At 40.2% G+C, this 16,951-nt stretch overlaps 1 long non-coding RNA gene across 1 annotated transcript; it reads right to left on the bottom strand.

Moving 5' to 3' along the window:
* Window positions 1–7,594: 7,594 nt before the first annotated feature.
* On the bottom strand, window positions 7,595–16,701 carry LOC122457803. Its single transcript, XR_006277477.1, has 3 exons — window positions 16,353–16,701; window positions 14,404–14,452; window positions 7,595–8,010 (listed from the first exon to the last, which is right to left on the bottom strand). It is a non-coding gene; the product is annotated as an uncharacterized LOC122457803 (long non-coding RNA).
* Between the last annotated feature and the right edge of the window lie 250 nt (window positions 16,702–16,951).

Genomic DNA, 16,951 nt, shown 5'->3' with positions numbered 1-16,951 from the left:
CAGCAGATATATTTTTCAATCACAACATTTTAAATTTCTCTACATACCATGAATTTTGAAAGAAATGCACTAGTCACACACAGAAACACAACTTCCCCTTCCACAAAATTTTGTTAACTTGAAACTTAAGGTTTCTTAAGAGTATTTTCTGACAGGAATGTAAATACTAAGCAAGGAAACCATAATGTAAAGCAGCATTTACATCCAATGCAATACCAATCTTCAAGCATTGGCCTCCTGCCATCCCACTACTCAACCACGACAACATGATACGACCCTCTCAAATATGCTTGCTTTCGATGCAATAATGGGAAAACAAGATTGGTGTTTTTGGCAGAACAGAGGTGTGGGTGGGATACATGAGAAGAGAGAATGCAATCAAGTGAGGAGGGGCAAAGTTGCAACAGAACTTAAAAGTTGGAAAAAATCTTGAACTGGATCTGGTGAAGTGAGGGAAACCAGAAAAGGATTCAAAGAGGGTTCTTACCAGCTGTGTTTTATAGGGCTCAGACAGGAAAGGGTATTATCGGTGTTTATTAATTATGTTGTATTTATTTTTATTCTGTTGTTCAGGGCCCCAAGTGTTTTAGCTAGTGCAGAGGGAATGCAATATAATAATAAAATTATCAGTAATATTTTTAGGATTACTATGTACTGATTTATGATTGCTATTTGTTTGTTTTTTTTAAAAAAGAAAAGGAAGTCAATAAAAACAATGTTGCCCAAAGGAAGAAAGATAAGATGACAGTTTATCAGCAATCCCGGATTTCAGCCAGCTGTCATTAAGAATGTCTCCTCATCCTGTGAAGGGCTTTGTAGCTGGGTCAGGGCCACTGAAGCCTATGACAAGGTTGCTAAGGTAACCACTATGTCCTAAGATCCTTCTTGTGCATCAAACTTTCATCTTGCTAAATTTCTATAGGCAAAGCACTGTGAGATGAATGTTAATATGCTGTACAACTGGAACAAGTAGGCTAAAGTGTCTTTGAATTACTGAGTCACAATAGTGTGATATAGTTGATACATTGTGCACTTTGTGTACTTAAATATAGCATATAAATAAATACAAGTGTGTGGAAATGTATACGCATTTGTCTTTGAGCTATGCCACACTGCTGTGTAATAATATTTTACAGTTGTGTAGTAACTTTCTTTACAAAAGCTCCCAAGGTGCTTTACCAATTAAGGGCCTGATCCAAAGGCCATTGTTGTCAATGGAAAGGCTCCCATTGACTTCAGTGGAATTTGGGAAAGGCCATAAGTCATGCAGAACATTGAAATGCATCCATCTCCATAATAGAGGGCAGCAGCCAGATCAAGGATTTGAAAGCAAAACCCTATTCTTAAGGAAAGGGGAATAAGCTCTTTACCATCCTCAGAGCAGATGGTAAAGATAAAACATACAGAAATGAGGGTTTCACAACCACAACTATGGAGAAGTGATTTCTTGCCAGACAGGATGCTATCAAACTAAGTTTTCTTTAACCATCTTTATCTAGTGGTGATAGGCATTATCAGGACAGGATTATATTCCTAACAGGCCAATAGCACCTAATTTCAATGTGACTAGTAAAGCACACTGTACTCCATTTATCTACCTCGAAAGTTGGAAGGGTTGAGTTAACACTGTTGGGATTTGAACCTTGTTTCTAGGGAGTATATATAGTTCAAAGCTGCTTAGACTACTAACCATCCCCTCTGGCTTAGTTCATTATACAGTGGAACTGCTTATAGTGAACTCTGACCTATAGTGAAATTTATAGTGAAGTGAAGTAGGATGAAAACCCTGATTTTTTTTCAGTGCAGGTGCAGCTTGCGAGTTAAAATGTAATTGTTCTGCAAAAAATAATTCACAGAATTTTTCACGTTAACTATATCCACTTGTGGCAGTAGATATTTTATTCTCATTGCACATTTTTTATCTGACTGGAAAATTGGGCCAAGGAAAAGGTCACTGTTAGGACAATTTGCATAAAGGAGATTGTAGGTATCTTATTAAAAGCACATACACAAAACAAAATCTTTCACAAAACTGTTTTAACATTAGGGAAAGAGGAAAATCACTTGTGCTGTAAAAAAAAAAATCTACATTTTCCCTATATTTTTAATAATCTGAAAATTCTAAACATATTCAAAAAATACCATTCTGTCTTTTTCTGAGATAATGCTATCACAGAATAAATGGAGAGGGTATGTCTTCACGACAGAATTAGCTCTGGCTATACCCTGTGTTTTGCCTCTAACTCCCTAATATCCACACAAAAAAAACACTGAGCCTGGCTTAAGGGTGCCTTAAACCTGGGCTAGCATACATGACTGTGGGTATTGGTTTAAGACCAAGTTTCACCTCAACCTAGCCTGCCAATCAGCCTGATTTGTCATGAGGATACAAGCTGATCAAGTCCAAGTGCAGACAGTCCTCCAGTGTCTTCCTACAATTCCACCTGGGCTGTAATTTCTTGACCTCTAACTACTCCTCTTTTTCACCAGAAGTCACCTGTACTGGCTTGGCTTTTAAACCCCATGTTTGCCTGCTACATTTCTGCTGTACTTCCACAGCATCTGAACCAAACATGCTGTCTGAGAAATCCTCCTCTCAGCATGCTGCCAGTTTGCCAGAGGCTGACACCAAAGTTCTGGGGATTTGGGACAATGTATCCAAAAGTCAGTAACTCTCTGAGGAAATCTCAAAGAAGCTGGCCCAGGAGGGGACTGGGCAGATGAAAGAATCTCAGTGCAGGGAAAAAATCAAAATGTTGCACACCATACACCAGAAGACTAAGGATCACAATGTCACGTCCAGCAAATCACTTAAAATGTACTAGTTCTTGGATGGGCTGGACTGGCTGCTCTGTACTGCCCAGAGCATGGACCCTGCCTTCGTGATGGACGCACTTTTGGAGGAAGAAGAGGTAGTAAAGAGAGTGAAGCAGCTGCAGCAGGGGCTGAGTACAGAGGCTGTAAGGAACATGAAGGTGATGCTGACCTCCACGCTGCCAACAGATCTGAGGGACAACCAGGACTTTCTCAGATTGAACTCCCAAGACCTCTTCAGCAATAACGCACCAGGCAAGACAGGTGGAGGAACCAACATCCCTGCAGATAAGAAGCAGGAGACATGTCTGTTATTGCTATTGAGACCTTGTCTACTCTACCACGATAAGTCAACCTAAATTATGCTACTCCAGCTATGTGAATAACATAACTGGAGTTGATATAACTTAGGTCAACTTACCACGGTGTCTACACCGCACTGCATCAACAGGAGACACTCTCCGGTCAACTTCCCTTACTCTTCTCATTCCGGTGGAGTCAGACCAGAGTCGACTGATGAGTGCTCTGCCATTGATTTAGCAGGTCTTCACCAGACCCACTAAATTGACCACCACTGCATCGATCACAGCAGCATCAATCTCCGGTAAGTGTAGACATGGCTTAATATTACAACAAAAGGGGGATGGACATATGGTATGTGGTATGGGCCAGGCTTTGCCTGCTAAACTTCTGCTGAAGGTAGAAGACGTTTCATTTGCCCTGGTCCCACTTTCTCTCCATCCCTCCACTCCCTTTACCCTGTCACATGCCATCCAAAGTGCATTCCAAGGGGGAGAAATAAACTTTAAACATGCAAACAGTGAGGTATGGTGTCACAGCATACAGTGCTGCATGTATGCAAAACAGGGATTATTAGTACAAGCAGAGCAATGCCCACAGATGAAGGGATCCGGGTGGCACAAGCATCTATATTTTTCTGGATGCTTTTTCTCACACTGACACTAGCATTAAAGCATTCTCAAAGGCAGCATGGATATTAAGTCCACTGCATGCCCTGTGTTGTTATAGAGTCCATATTGCTTGCAAAGTCTCTCAGTATAACAGATTTTCTGAAGAGCTGCCCCTGGTGGAGGTGGGAGGCATCCTAGTTCAGCATCCTGTTAATCACAGGTTTCAGAGTAGCAGCCGTGTTAGTCTGTATTCTCAAAAAGAAAAGGAGTACTTGTGGCACCTTAGAGACTAACAAATTTATTAGAGCATAAGCTTTCGTGAGCTACAGCTCACTTCATCGGATGCATCCGATGAAGTGAGCTGTAGCTCACGAAAGCTTATGCTCTAATAAATTTGTTAGTCTCTAAGGTGCCACAAGTACTCCTTTTCATCCTGTTAATGTTTGCCCAAATTCTACACCACTCCTGTGTTATAATATATGAGAATCTGTTGTACAGAAGGAATTGATAATGATCAATGAGATTTTTCAGCAGAACAAAATTGTTGTGACCCCCTTTGTATGTCACTAGACACTCCCTACCTCAGGAATTAATTGCCATATCAGTCACAAGTCAATGAAATATCTCCCTTTCTAACCTTTCCAATTGCTTTTTTACCCAGCTTCTTAAAACTAAGAGTATTTTTCTAGTTTCATGTATAACTGGTTTCTTTGTTTCATTTAACTCTATTTTATACAGTATATCCAATTTACCAATGCCAATGGATAACTGTAAATTGATGGTCTATTTCCAGTGTTTTGGAATCCTGAATAGTCTGAATTCTACCAATTAGATGTAGTGCTAAACATATTTCAAAACCTAATGTAGAAATACCTTGTCCCTTAACTATTACAAATCTTATGATTTCTAAATTATCTTTAACTCTGACCTGTAATATTGTATATAAATACCCATAACAGGCATTTTTTCACCACTACAAGATTGTAAGTTAATATATATTTGTTCTTTGACTACAGGTTTTACTTTTAGACATCTTATTTTCTTCTGAAATTACATTAGCATCTGTCTCTATTACTTACAAAATAAATGTTCCACAAGTAACTGTCCAATCCTCCTTGTAATTCACAGAGTGACTCTGTTTTAAAATACTCAGAAACAAATTTTCTCCGTCTGCAGTGTCAGCTCCATATTTCTTACTCAGTATTTTCTCTGAAACTTTTGAATTTTGAATTAAATGTATATTTCTAAGTTTTTCCAGACCTCTCTGTTTACAAATGTTTGTGAAATTATTCTGATTTTTTGCAGATATGCCAGGGTCAAACATGTGCTGGACATTGTCTAGGTAGGTGCCTCCTTCCACATCTATAACATTCTTTCCTGTCCTCATATGTTTTAACTTTAATACCTCCATTCTGTTTTTCTCCATACACTTGTTTTTTACTTTTTCTTATTAAGTGCATATTCACATCAGTTTGTTTTCTTTCTAAAATGTGCAGTCGTTGTTGATTAAGTTCAGCAGTTTGGTAAATTCTCACTGCTTTTCCAGATTTAGATCTTAGGTTTTTTTCTTACACTGATAATCTGTTATACCCATCGCAATTTGATCTCTTATTGTTGACTCAGAGAGATTCTGGAAATTACATTCTGATTTCTCATCTTTTTTACTTGAGTGAAACTGAAATCTTTCAGATGTCTTATTTCTTTTTGGTAAACACTATTCCTCAGTTTTTTTAAAGACAAAATCATAGTCAGCTCGTATTCTGACATTAAGCTCAAATGAATTATATAATGAAATTGCTTCAGTACCAGCAATATTAAAAAAGATGGCAATCTTTTTTTCATCTTCCTTATGAGTAGATTCAGATGCCCTGAAAAATAAATCAAATTCTTTTTTAAACCTTTTCCAATTTTCTGCAGCATTTCTTGACATTTTTAGAAATGTGGGAATTCTTAATTGATCCATCTTATTTCATTCAAACTTGCTTTTCACTTCTGAGTAACTTTTACCTCAAGGTTTTTTGTTTGATTGATTTTTTAACTTCTTCCAGTTCTTTTTCATCTTTCACTCTTGATGCCATATGTTGTTTGTTTATATTGGAGTAATCCACTAGTCTTAATAATAATTCATTGCTAAAAACTTAATAACAATCTTTACTAGACACATAGTGAACATATCTACAGAGCATCAGACTGACTTAAGTGAAATCAGTCTAACCTAAAACCAACTGCCTTCTCCAGATGTCAGCTGCCACACCCTGGAGAGTCTATTCATTATCTTAATGCACATTAACACCACATATGCTTGAAATAATGTTAAGAACATCACTAGAACCTGGTTCTTTTGTTTATGTAAAGAGCATGATTTGTCATTCGTTTGGAGTGGTGGAGAACCTGGCCACTGTACCCACAGAGCAGAGAAATGCAGACAATTGAGGCGTCCATGTACTTATGAGGAAAAAGTTGCACCCTTTCCCATGCTGTGACACCAAAAGTTAAAGGGTAGATAAGTTTTTATTCCACTGGAAAAAATAGTGTACTGTTTCAGTGCTTTTCAAAGATATCTACCCCAATCCAGATGAGGCATGCCTCCAGGATGTCCCTGACTGTGAGCAAAAGATGCAAGAATCAAACGGGGGAAAGAAAAAAAAAAAGGCCAGAGATGAGCTGCTGCTAAAGATATATAGGGCCTTTGCCAGCAGGTCACACCAACTCCTGGAGTAGGGCAAGTAGAGCCAGGTGTGATGGGACCTCTGGGGTACAACCTGGAACTGAGGGGCTGCTGTGCCCTCTTAACTCTCCAGCCTGGGCTGTCTCTCAAAGTGCTTTGCTAGTGACAAGCAGTAAACCCCTCCAGTTGCTATTATGCTAACAGCCATCAACATGCAGAGACACACCCCACTAAGTTGTGTGCTCTTCAAGTCACTTATTAACTATACAGAAGGTGACACTAGCAAATCCCCTCAGCCCCTAGCTTTGCACCCCAGAAATGTACTATCTTACACTGCTCAAGACTTTCTCTTGAACAATGCAAGGTCATTAATTAGCTTGCCACTTCATCAAAAGACAGTGGACATGCACCGGCCTTTGTAATCTGAGCAGATTCCCCAAGCACTTTAAACAAACTCACTGGCTAGGATAAAACATTAAAATAAGTTTATTAACTACAGAAAGATAGATTTTAAGTGGTAGACATAAAAGTCAGAGACAGTTACCCAAGAAAATAAAACATGCATTCTAAATCCTAAACTTTCAGACTAAGCATGATTTGAATCAAACAGTTTTTCTCACTCCACTGGATGTTGCAGGTCGGTTACAGTTCTTAATACACAGGCTGAATTTCCTTCTCAGCCTGGTATCAATCTCTTCAGTTCAAAGTTTTTGTCCTTCCAGCATTCTTGTTACCTTCAGCAATAGTGAGGGAGGAGAGAGGTGGTTTCATAATAGCACTGTCCCTTTTTTTATACTCTCAATTCATGTCCCTGGAAAGACACTGGCCTAGGCATGTCCTGGTAGGCCTTGCTGAGTCACAGAGTTGAGCAATTCCCATTGTGTGGTGCTTGCTCAGGTGTCTCCTATAGATCCTGTAAATCTCTTGTTTACAATTCCCCTGCTGGTCAATGGCTCTTGATGGTTACTTAACACCCATTTGGGTGTGGATCACCAACTTTATTGTCACTGGAGAGCTAGCAGTGAGCGTCTCCCAAACTCACAACATATTTCAATAACAACTGTTTAGCAAAATCTCATAACTTCGTACACATTAACGATATATGCAAAAAGAAAAGGAGTACTTGTGGCACCTTAGAGACTAACAAATTTATTTGAGCATAAGCTTTCGTGAGCTACAGCTCACTTCATCGGATGTCTTTGAGTGGCCGCCTTTTGTTCTTATACCCTCCCCAGGTGTTGCATGGGAGGGATACTGCACCTTCCCCACTCACCTTCTGGAATGTTTCGGGGGGGGGGGGGGATTGGAAACAGGGCGATGCTTGCAGGCCGTTCTGCAGGGGCTGCAGAGGGAGTCTAACCTCAAACTGTTTTTCTTGAAGCTCAACCAGAAGCCTCAACATGTCTGACTGGTCCTTCATAATCCGCAGCATCTCATTCTCATGGCATGCTCATGCTCCTGAGATGCTCTCCTGCTCTCCATGTCCATGTCCGGTTTTTCAGACAATGAAATCCTTAGCTCCATGTCAGCTGTCCCAGAGGAGTTCATTATCTTGTCTTCTAATCTGCAAAAGCCTCTTCGCCAGTGTGATGGCTGTGCTGAAGGCCAAGCTTTCCACTGTAAGGCACGCAAAGCACAAGGCAACCACTGTCAGTGCCGAAGTTCTTTCATTTTCAGACGGCATTGTTGCATGGCCCTGGTGCAGTCGCTCTCCATCATGCCCTGCGCAATCTTTGTGTAGAGGTCAATGCCTGGATCGCAGCTGTGCCTGCATAGAGTCTTCTCCCCACAGACCAGTAAGATCCACCACCTCCTGCGTGCTCCAGGCTGGAGCGCATTTGGGGCGTTGAGTCACCATGATCAGCTGGGCTGGTGAGTTCTCCAACCTGATCAAACAGGAAATGGGAATTCAAAAGTTCCTGGGGCTTTAAGAAGGAAGGGGCTATCTCCTGTGTACCTGGCTGCTGTGCAGCGGAGTTGAAAGCTATCTCCTGAGCATTCACAGCGGAGCATTGTGGGACACCTCCTGGAGGCTAATTCAGTCGACTTCCACAATGCTGTGTACACACTGCCTCTCTGTCAACCCATCAACATCAAATTAAGCACTTCACCTCTCATGGAGGTGGAATAATTAAGTTGACATAACAGGTGAGTTAGGTCAGCAGAGGGGACCTGGTAGTGTACACGCATACATTATTTGGTCAACATAAGGTGGCTTCTGTTGACCTAAGTTTGTAGAGTAGACCAAGCCTCAGGCAAGTTTACCTTCAGCAACACTAGTGGTGTCCAACAAGGCCAAATAACATGAATGGTGCTGTACACATTGGCATACAAATAGTTCTGTAGGCAGCACTATCTTGCCTTCAGTTTGTCAAATGCACATTCCATCACCATCCTGAAACTGCTCAGTGTGAAATTAAACCTTCGTCTGCCAGGTGCTGTCATATCAGAGTTAGTCTTCATGAGCCAGGGCTGTAAAGGACAGGTTGGTACCTTAAATTAACAGTGGCCACAGACACTCTGTTGATATCCATATTATTGGGTAGGAATAAAGTCCCAGTGTATCCCAATCTGAACACATGGGATCTCAGAAATACGCTGGTGTCATGTTCCCAGCTGGTGTATCCCATGTTTGTGTTCATGAACCTCCTTCTGTGATCAACTGAAGCCTGCATAACACTACCCTGTCCAGTTTACATACTCATGTACATCATCAGGGAGGAGGAAGAGGGAGGACAGACTATGGTTAGATGTGTGCAATTGATGGCAGCAGCACATTTCACGAAGCTTATTCACTCAAAGCCAACAATTATTTTGGGAACATTAGCAATCTTCACCACCCATGGGTAAACCACAGTGATAATTACCATGCAAGCCTCCATCAGCAGAGCACCAACTGTTGACTTGCCAACACCAAACTGAGCCAGCCTCCAGAAAGCAATAGCAACCCGTTTTTAGACTGATAGGGCCTCTCTCATCTGCATGCTCTGGCATTGGAGGGCCAGGACAAGCTGCTCAAACAACTCCCTGAGGAAGAAGGTGTTCTTCCTCAGGAAGAAGTTCTGGACCCACTGCAGGTCATCCCAGGTCTATATGGCCACCACTGCATGGTATTCTGCTCCAGAACCACTGATCAGCATAGGAGGGTTCCACAGCTATCCAAACCTGCATCAACTATCTCCACTGCACCATGTCTGCATGCAGCCTGTGAGATCTCTTAACAAGGCACAACATTGCCCTCCCAGGGCAACAAGCCATCACCAAAATGATGTCCAGCATGTCTCATGCCCTGCATTGGCCTTCTGTTTCCTTTTAATTTATTGAGTTGATGGGCTAAGAGCACTTCTTCATGGGGGCTGAGGAAGGACAGACAAGTTCTCCCACAACACACTGCAAATGACGTCAAGTGACACAGCTTAATACAGCATTAAGAACCATGGGATAGCCTGCCAAAATCCAGCACAGCAGCACTGGGGATGCAGCTAAATACATCTGGCTTGGTAGGGCTTTGCAGTTGGGGTGCTATACCCAGGTTAATTTTGCAGTGAAGACATACCCCAACAGGGAAAGCTGTCTCTAACCAAAAAATAGCAACATAAAGGTGTCATCCCTTCCCTGTGTCATTCAGACGTGAACATCAGTGCCTAATATGACAATTTAAATGCTAACATTATCAAGCAAAGACAATTTTTTCCTCCCTCATTGTATTTTAAATAAAACAAGTAAATTAAATGAAAAGAAAAAACTGTTTGTGCAATATAAGGTTGAATAATTAAAATCCCCCAAAAGCATGGGAATGCAGAAGTTGAATTCCAAATTAACTCTGCCTTGGTTCAAATCTATATTTCTGTTTTTTCTAGTTAATTGTATAGTATATATATTATTGTTTGCTGGGCAATATAAACCATAAAATAGAAAAGATTTTCAACACAGCTGAGATTATGTTGCTGTTGGAAATAGAACCTCTCCATTTCCAAACTTTCTGATACGTCAACTATGAAGCCTTAATGTTGCAGTAGTATAGTATTTTTCATGTAGGGCCAGGTCCTCAAGTGCTGTAAATCGCTGATTTGCCATAGCCCAGGATTTGGCCTGCAGTGCATTCATCCTAAAATCAAATATGCTTGCAGACACACTTCTGCATCATAGTGCCCCAACTGATAATACATCTGTCTACTTTTGTGATGCTGAATGCACCCATAAATCAGCAATGTTAACTACAGAGACCAAAAAGTTTATCAAACTTCCATGATGCGAAGATTAATGTTGTATTGAACAATACACACTTTATTTAGAAATTTATTTTTGAGAATGCCCCCAAATGACAGAGACTGGAAGCTGTCCATGCTGACTTAAAAATTCAGATGAATAAAAGCAAACAAAATATGAGCAAAGTTAAACAACTGAACACTAAACTAGCAGTCCTACAGGACCAGCTGTCTTAGACACTCTCCAGGAAAAGACCACTGAAGGAAAGCATTGAACTGACAAAGTGTGTGATTTATAATCTCTCATTCTCATAAAATGACTGTCGTTATTCTTGTGAGCTAAGAACCTGGAGCAAGATGTAATGGGCCAGTGGCTTAAAAATGTAGTACAGATTTATTTCCATAATTACAGCCAGCAAAACCCTTGAATGGGGAACAACTAACTTGGCTCTGAAAAGTGTAAGGATACCTTTAAAATAGGTAGGATTTACCTGTTGAGTGAAGTGTGTGCTGCTCTGAGAATGTCTAAAATTTGGGGGAAATAAATGGCAGGATCAGCAGATGGGGAAAATACTAAAACAAATTCTGCTGCCTTTCTTTCTCCCTCCCCTTTTCTTCTCTCTCTCTATTTGCATCTTCCTTGCCATTGTTCTGCTTCTAAATCATTTGTACACCATAGTATGTCAGAATTTGGTAATGAAAGCTACTTTGGTTTTACTTAAAAGAATGATTCATATAACTTTTTTTCCCAAATGCAACATCTTTTTCTTTCCCTCTGAGATCTTCATTACCTCTCTGATTTGGTGTAGTTTAAAAAATCCACTTCAATATTCCTTTATAATGTGCTACATTTCTCACTTCAGCAGGGCTTATAAAATTGTCAGTGGCTGAGGCTAGCTTGGGAGAAGAGATGATAAGAGCAATTGATGTGAGGTGCATAAAGCAAAACATTAATGACAACCAAATAAAATACACATGGCTCCCAGCCATCTTAGAATATGCAGAATATGACTTCAGCTCCTGAGGCTTTATCAGAGACTTTTCTCAAACCATCCTGCTTTGCTGAAGGTGCTACCTATAATATGTCCCAGTTTATTGTCTCAGTTCTTTCATACAGCACAGCTATCCACATTGCTTCAGATCCTATTGATTACTTACTGTTGCACCTGCAAAGCTTTGAATCTGCCATGGCTGATGATGTCCAGTGAGAGACTGATTGCTTTGCAGATTGAGAGCCAGATTTTTAAAGATATTTAGGTACCTAAATATGCAGATAGGTGCATAGTGAGATTTTCAAAAGCCTCCAGCACCTAACTCCACTTGATTACATATTCAAAATAGTAGTTTTTATCAGTTCCTTTAGGTTTTCAGGAGACAATGCTATCAGTGACATCAGCTTAGTGGTGGCTTCTTTTGCTAGACCCTCAAGGTCAAGTTGATAAATGCATTAAAAACATGGGGGCAAATGAATAAACTCCATATCTGCTAAGCTGCTAAGGCTGACTGTTTTTGAATTTTGGGCAATCATTTTCAGGCATGAAATCATACAGTTAAAAATGGAAGTGACTTATGAAGCTATCCAACCATGGTTACAAGCTGTTTCAATTTTTTAAAATAAAATATATTTTTGTTGCACTTTCTCTTAGCACATATAACAATCTCTGGAAGGGCTGTAGCACTGGACAGCCCAATCTGAGACAAACATAGGGCAGAATAATCTGTCTTATAAATACATAAACTGGTCCTTCTGAAACACCTAGCATTGGCAACCATCAGAAGACAGGATACTGGGCTAGATGGACCTTTGGTCTGACCCAGTATGGCTGTTCTCAAGTTCTTATGGTCCAAAACCCATTTTATCCTCACTAAATTAACTTAAACCTAGAAAATACCAGAGTGTTGTTATAACAGAGGCTAGTGCCTCAACATGTAATAAGGGGCTTTACACAAATATAGCATTCCAATCTTAAATTAATACATATAAAATACTTCTAGAAATATCTGTGTCAAGGACATTACATTCTAATATAGTCTGCCTGCACTATTTTTAATATATTATAAATACAAATAGAACATGATGTGAAGCAACAAATTAAAAATCCTAACAAAATGTTATTAAAATAGGTCAGCATTACAAAATAGCAAATCAGTGGAGTACCAAAATATAATCATCAAAGGCCAGGAAAGATAGAAATTGTGAAAATTATCAAAGCTTCATCATACTTAAGCCTCATTCCTAAAAATACTTATTCACATGCTTAATTTTACTATTATGAGTAGTGCCATGACTTAGCATTTGCAGAATCACTGTCATTGCTTTGTAAATACACGGGTCTCCATCCTGCAAAGACTTATGCATGTTTAATTTTAACTAGTGAGTTGTCCAACTGACTTCAATCAGGCTTCTCCCTGGACATAAAGTTAAGCACATACACAAATCCTTGCAGGATTAGGGCCTTAGGTTACAAGATCTTTGTGACAGGAATCTGAAGCTCTCCATTTTTAATATGTCAGGACAGTGCCTAGCATACTTTCAGTGCTTAATTAATAAATAATGATTATTTAATTTTGCATATGATCCTTGAAACCAGAAACAGAAGTGCCATATTAGGTCCTGGCTTGGTTTCAATTTACAGGTCCTCAAAACTTCTTTAGTGCCAATTCTTTTCCCCCTTTTAATTTATCCATGCAGATACTACATGGAGCTTGGTAGGAACACAGCACAGAAGCAACTAGATGAATACAACCAACCAAAATAATAATAATGCAATTTAGCAGAACAGTCCAATCATGCTTCTTCTCTAAAATACAGTTTATGCTTGTCCCCCTCCAATATTTAGGACTGTAACTGTTTGTTTTTTATAGGTGTCCAGGTTCCTTCCCCACTCTGAACTCTAGGGTACAGATATGGGGACCTGCATGAAAAACCCCCTATGCTTATTTTTACCAGCTTAGGTTAAAACTTCCCCAAGGTACAAACTATTTTACCTTTTGCCCCTGGACTTTATTGCTGCCACCACCAAGCGTCTAACAAATATATAACAGGGAAAGAGCCTGCTTGGAAATGTCTTTCCCCACAAAATCCTCGCAAACCCTACACCCCCTTTCCTGGGGAAGGCTTGATAAAAATCCTCACCAATTTGCATAGGTGAACACAGACCCAAACCCTTGGATCTTAAGAACAATGAAAAAGTAATCAGGTTCTTAAAAGAAGAATTTTAATTGAAGAAAAAGTAAAAGAATCACCTCTGTAATCAAGATGGTAAATACCTTACAGGGTAATCAGATTCAAAACATAGAGAATCTCTCTAGGCAAAACCTTAAGTTACAAAAAGACATAAAAACCGGAATATACATTCCATTCAGCACAACTTATTTTATCAGCCATTTAAACAAAATAGACTCTAACGCATATCTAACTAGATTGCTTATTAACCCTTTACAGGAGTTCTGACCTGCATTTCTGCTCTGGTCCTGGCAAAGGCAACACACAGACAGAGAGAACCCTTTGTTTCTCCCCCCTCCAGCTTTGAAAGTATCTTGTCTCCTCACTGATCATTTTGGTCAGGTGCCAGCGAGGTTATCCTAGCTTCTTAACCCTTTACAGGTGAAAGGGTTTTTCCTTTGGCCAGGAGGGATTTAAAGGTGTTTACCCTTCCCTTTATATTTATGACAATAGGTAGCATTGCTATTACTTGATTTAAAAAATGTTCTCTTTTGTCTGGTAGATAAAGGTTAAATCAATTATATTCAGTCTTCCAATACATACATTAATAATAATCAAAGACTGACATTTTCTTACTTGTGATCTCTCATGGTAGATTCTGTCTTGATACCTTTAAAACTCAATTCTAGAGTGAGAAAATAATGGTGAAATCTTGCCCCACTGAAGTAAATAGAGGTTTTGCCATGATTGCACCCAATGTCTTCAGCACTCCCTGGTGTGAATCCTATTTCTCTAACTGCTAATGCTTCATTTAATCTCTGGTACAAGTTTTCCATCTTCCTCTCATCCTCTGTTATAGGAGTGCCTCAAGATTCCATATTTGCTCTTTTTCACTTAATGTGAATGGTACAGACAGAAGGTACTGAGGAGAGTTAGGGGTGTGGACAGACGATGAAATAAAGATCCAAACCTCTTGACGGTTGTTCGAAAAAAATCCCAGTCATACAAGGGCATGAATAAATAAGATAATTATATAACAAACAACCTATAGTTCACTTGAATGGTACAAACACTCCAGGAACTTACGTGTAAAATTGTCCTTAGAAGTGTCTTTGAACTGTTGGCAGCCATGTAAAAAGATTTTGCTCAGACTTTGCCCAGAGGTACTCTCTTGGGCACCGACCAAGCTAGGGAAGACCCATACAAATTGGAAAGCTTATTTTCTGGAAGTTATGAGCATGTGAAAACAGACTGATTTAATAGAAATCCTTTTACAACCTTCACCTTAGCATTTCCTACAATGGGAAGCTATAGTAAGCGTGACAGTATATTAGATATGGAGGATGCGGTTATTTTTGACATATTGTACCCAGATCTCCTAGGATCTGCTTTTATTTTAAAAATGGTCAGGGGCATGTGCAGTGTGTGGGGGGAGGGTAAGCTGTGGCACAGGCACCCCCAATTAATGGGGGCACAGAACTCCTCCAGCCCTCTGCCAGGGCAGATGACAGCTCCTGTGGCCCTGGATCCTCGGGGGAGATCCAGCTCTTCCAACTGCTGTGGGAGAGCAAGCTCCATTGCTCCTAAGGCTGCAGCAGGGAGAACCAGGTCCTGGTTCTGGGGCATGGCAGGGAGAACCAGCTCCTCTGGCCGTTTGTGGGGGAGGGGAGAAGAGGAGAGCAAGCTCCTGTGGCCGGGGGGCGTGGGGGAGGAGGGGATGGGAGGAGAAGAGAGCCAGCTGTTTGGGCTGTGAAGTGGGGGAGAGCCAGCTCCTCCGGTCACTGGGGGCACAGAAAGTGCCCTTCCAAAAGCAGCCAATTTTTATTGCAGTGCAATAAAATTAATGCTCTTGAAGCCCAGCCTAGAAATTTCCCCTAGGCTTGGCTGCTTCTAGGGTTCCTTCCTTAGGGGCTTGACTCTCTCAATCCCAAACTCTCCATCCTCTATACGCATGATGGAGTCTAACAAATTGCATCGGCCCCAAACAGTTACTCACCTACAGCTCCATACAGGGTTCTAACAGCTACTTCTCACCAGGAGGTTAATGGCTACATGGGCAATGGGAGAATTCTCTTCTGCCTCCCATTGCCATGGAACTGGTGACCTCTGCCCACCCATCCCTACAGAGCATTATTACTCAGACTTTGTAGGAGATGGGGTGAATGCATTTCTTCCTTAGAAAGTAGCATATGGCTTATATAAAAAGGTGTATAGAGAGATAATACTTAACATGTCACTATACAGTTGCTATGTATTTCAAAGACTATGAAACTACACCAATATTTATATTGTCACCGATATTTAAAACACATGTATGATATTTTGAAATATACCACTACTGCGTATGGAAAATATCTGTAGTTTTTGTATGAAAAAGCCAGTCTCTGTATGTTTACTGAAACTCAGTTTGTAGTCAGGGAAGATGATATTTATCTGAAGGAAGCTTACTGCTAAAAGTCACTGTAAATCTGCTGGCTGTTTGCTGAGACTTCAAGATAGAGAAAATGGAGGCAGTTGTTTCTGAGTGTCCATTGACAATATGAAATCTTTCTTTTATAGCATTTGTTTAAGTAAGAGAAGTTTACCTAGTCTATGGAGTGTTATGCTGTGGGAAATTAAACAACTGGCAGGAGCAACTGCATCTTCTTTATATACTTGTCAGCTCATCTTTCTGCCACTCATTTTTTTTCCAGAGATTGCAGGCATTTTTAAACAGAGATCAGATCTTCATTGTGTTTGCACACTAGCTAGCACATTGTGAGAAGTACTATACACAAAATAAATAATAAAAAATTACCAGAAAAGTCTCAAAAGTGACTGTTATAGCCAGAGAAACATTTACAGAATGTAAATACATTTGGTAAACCTGTTTTACTTACTACAACTGAACGTTTGTGGCATTCTCCTCAGGGACCCCAGAACTGTAAGCCAGTGTTATTCCTCTCATAATGACAGGTTTCAGAGTAGCAGCCCTGTTAGTCTGTATTCGCAAAAAGAAAAGGAGGACTTGTGGCACCTTAGAGACTAACATATTTATTTGAGCATAAGCTTTCCTGAGCTACAGCTCACTTCATCGGATGCAGAATGCTCAGATAAATTTGTTAATCTCTAAGGTGCCACAAGTACTCCTTTTCTTTTTGTTATTCCTCTGGAATTCCTCCAGGGGAGAGTACTGCTAGACCTT

This window comes from Dermochelys coriacea, chromosome 1 (assembly GCF_009764565.3).
Source record: "Dermochelys coriacea isolate rDerCor1 chromosome 1, rDerCor1.pri.v4, whole genome shotgun sequence".
NCBI classification, from domain to species: domain Eukaryota; kingdom Metazoa; phylum Chordata; order Testudines; family Dermochelyidae; genus Dermochelys; species Dermochelys coriacea.
The sequence above is the reverse complement of the archived record's forward strand: the minus strand, read 5'-3'. Positions and strand labels throughout refer to the sequence as shown.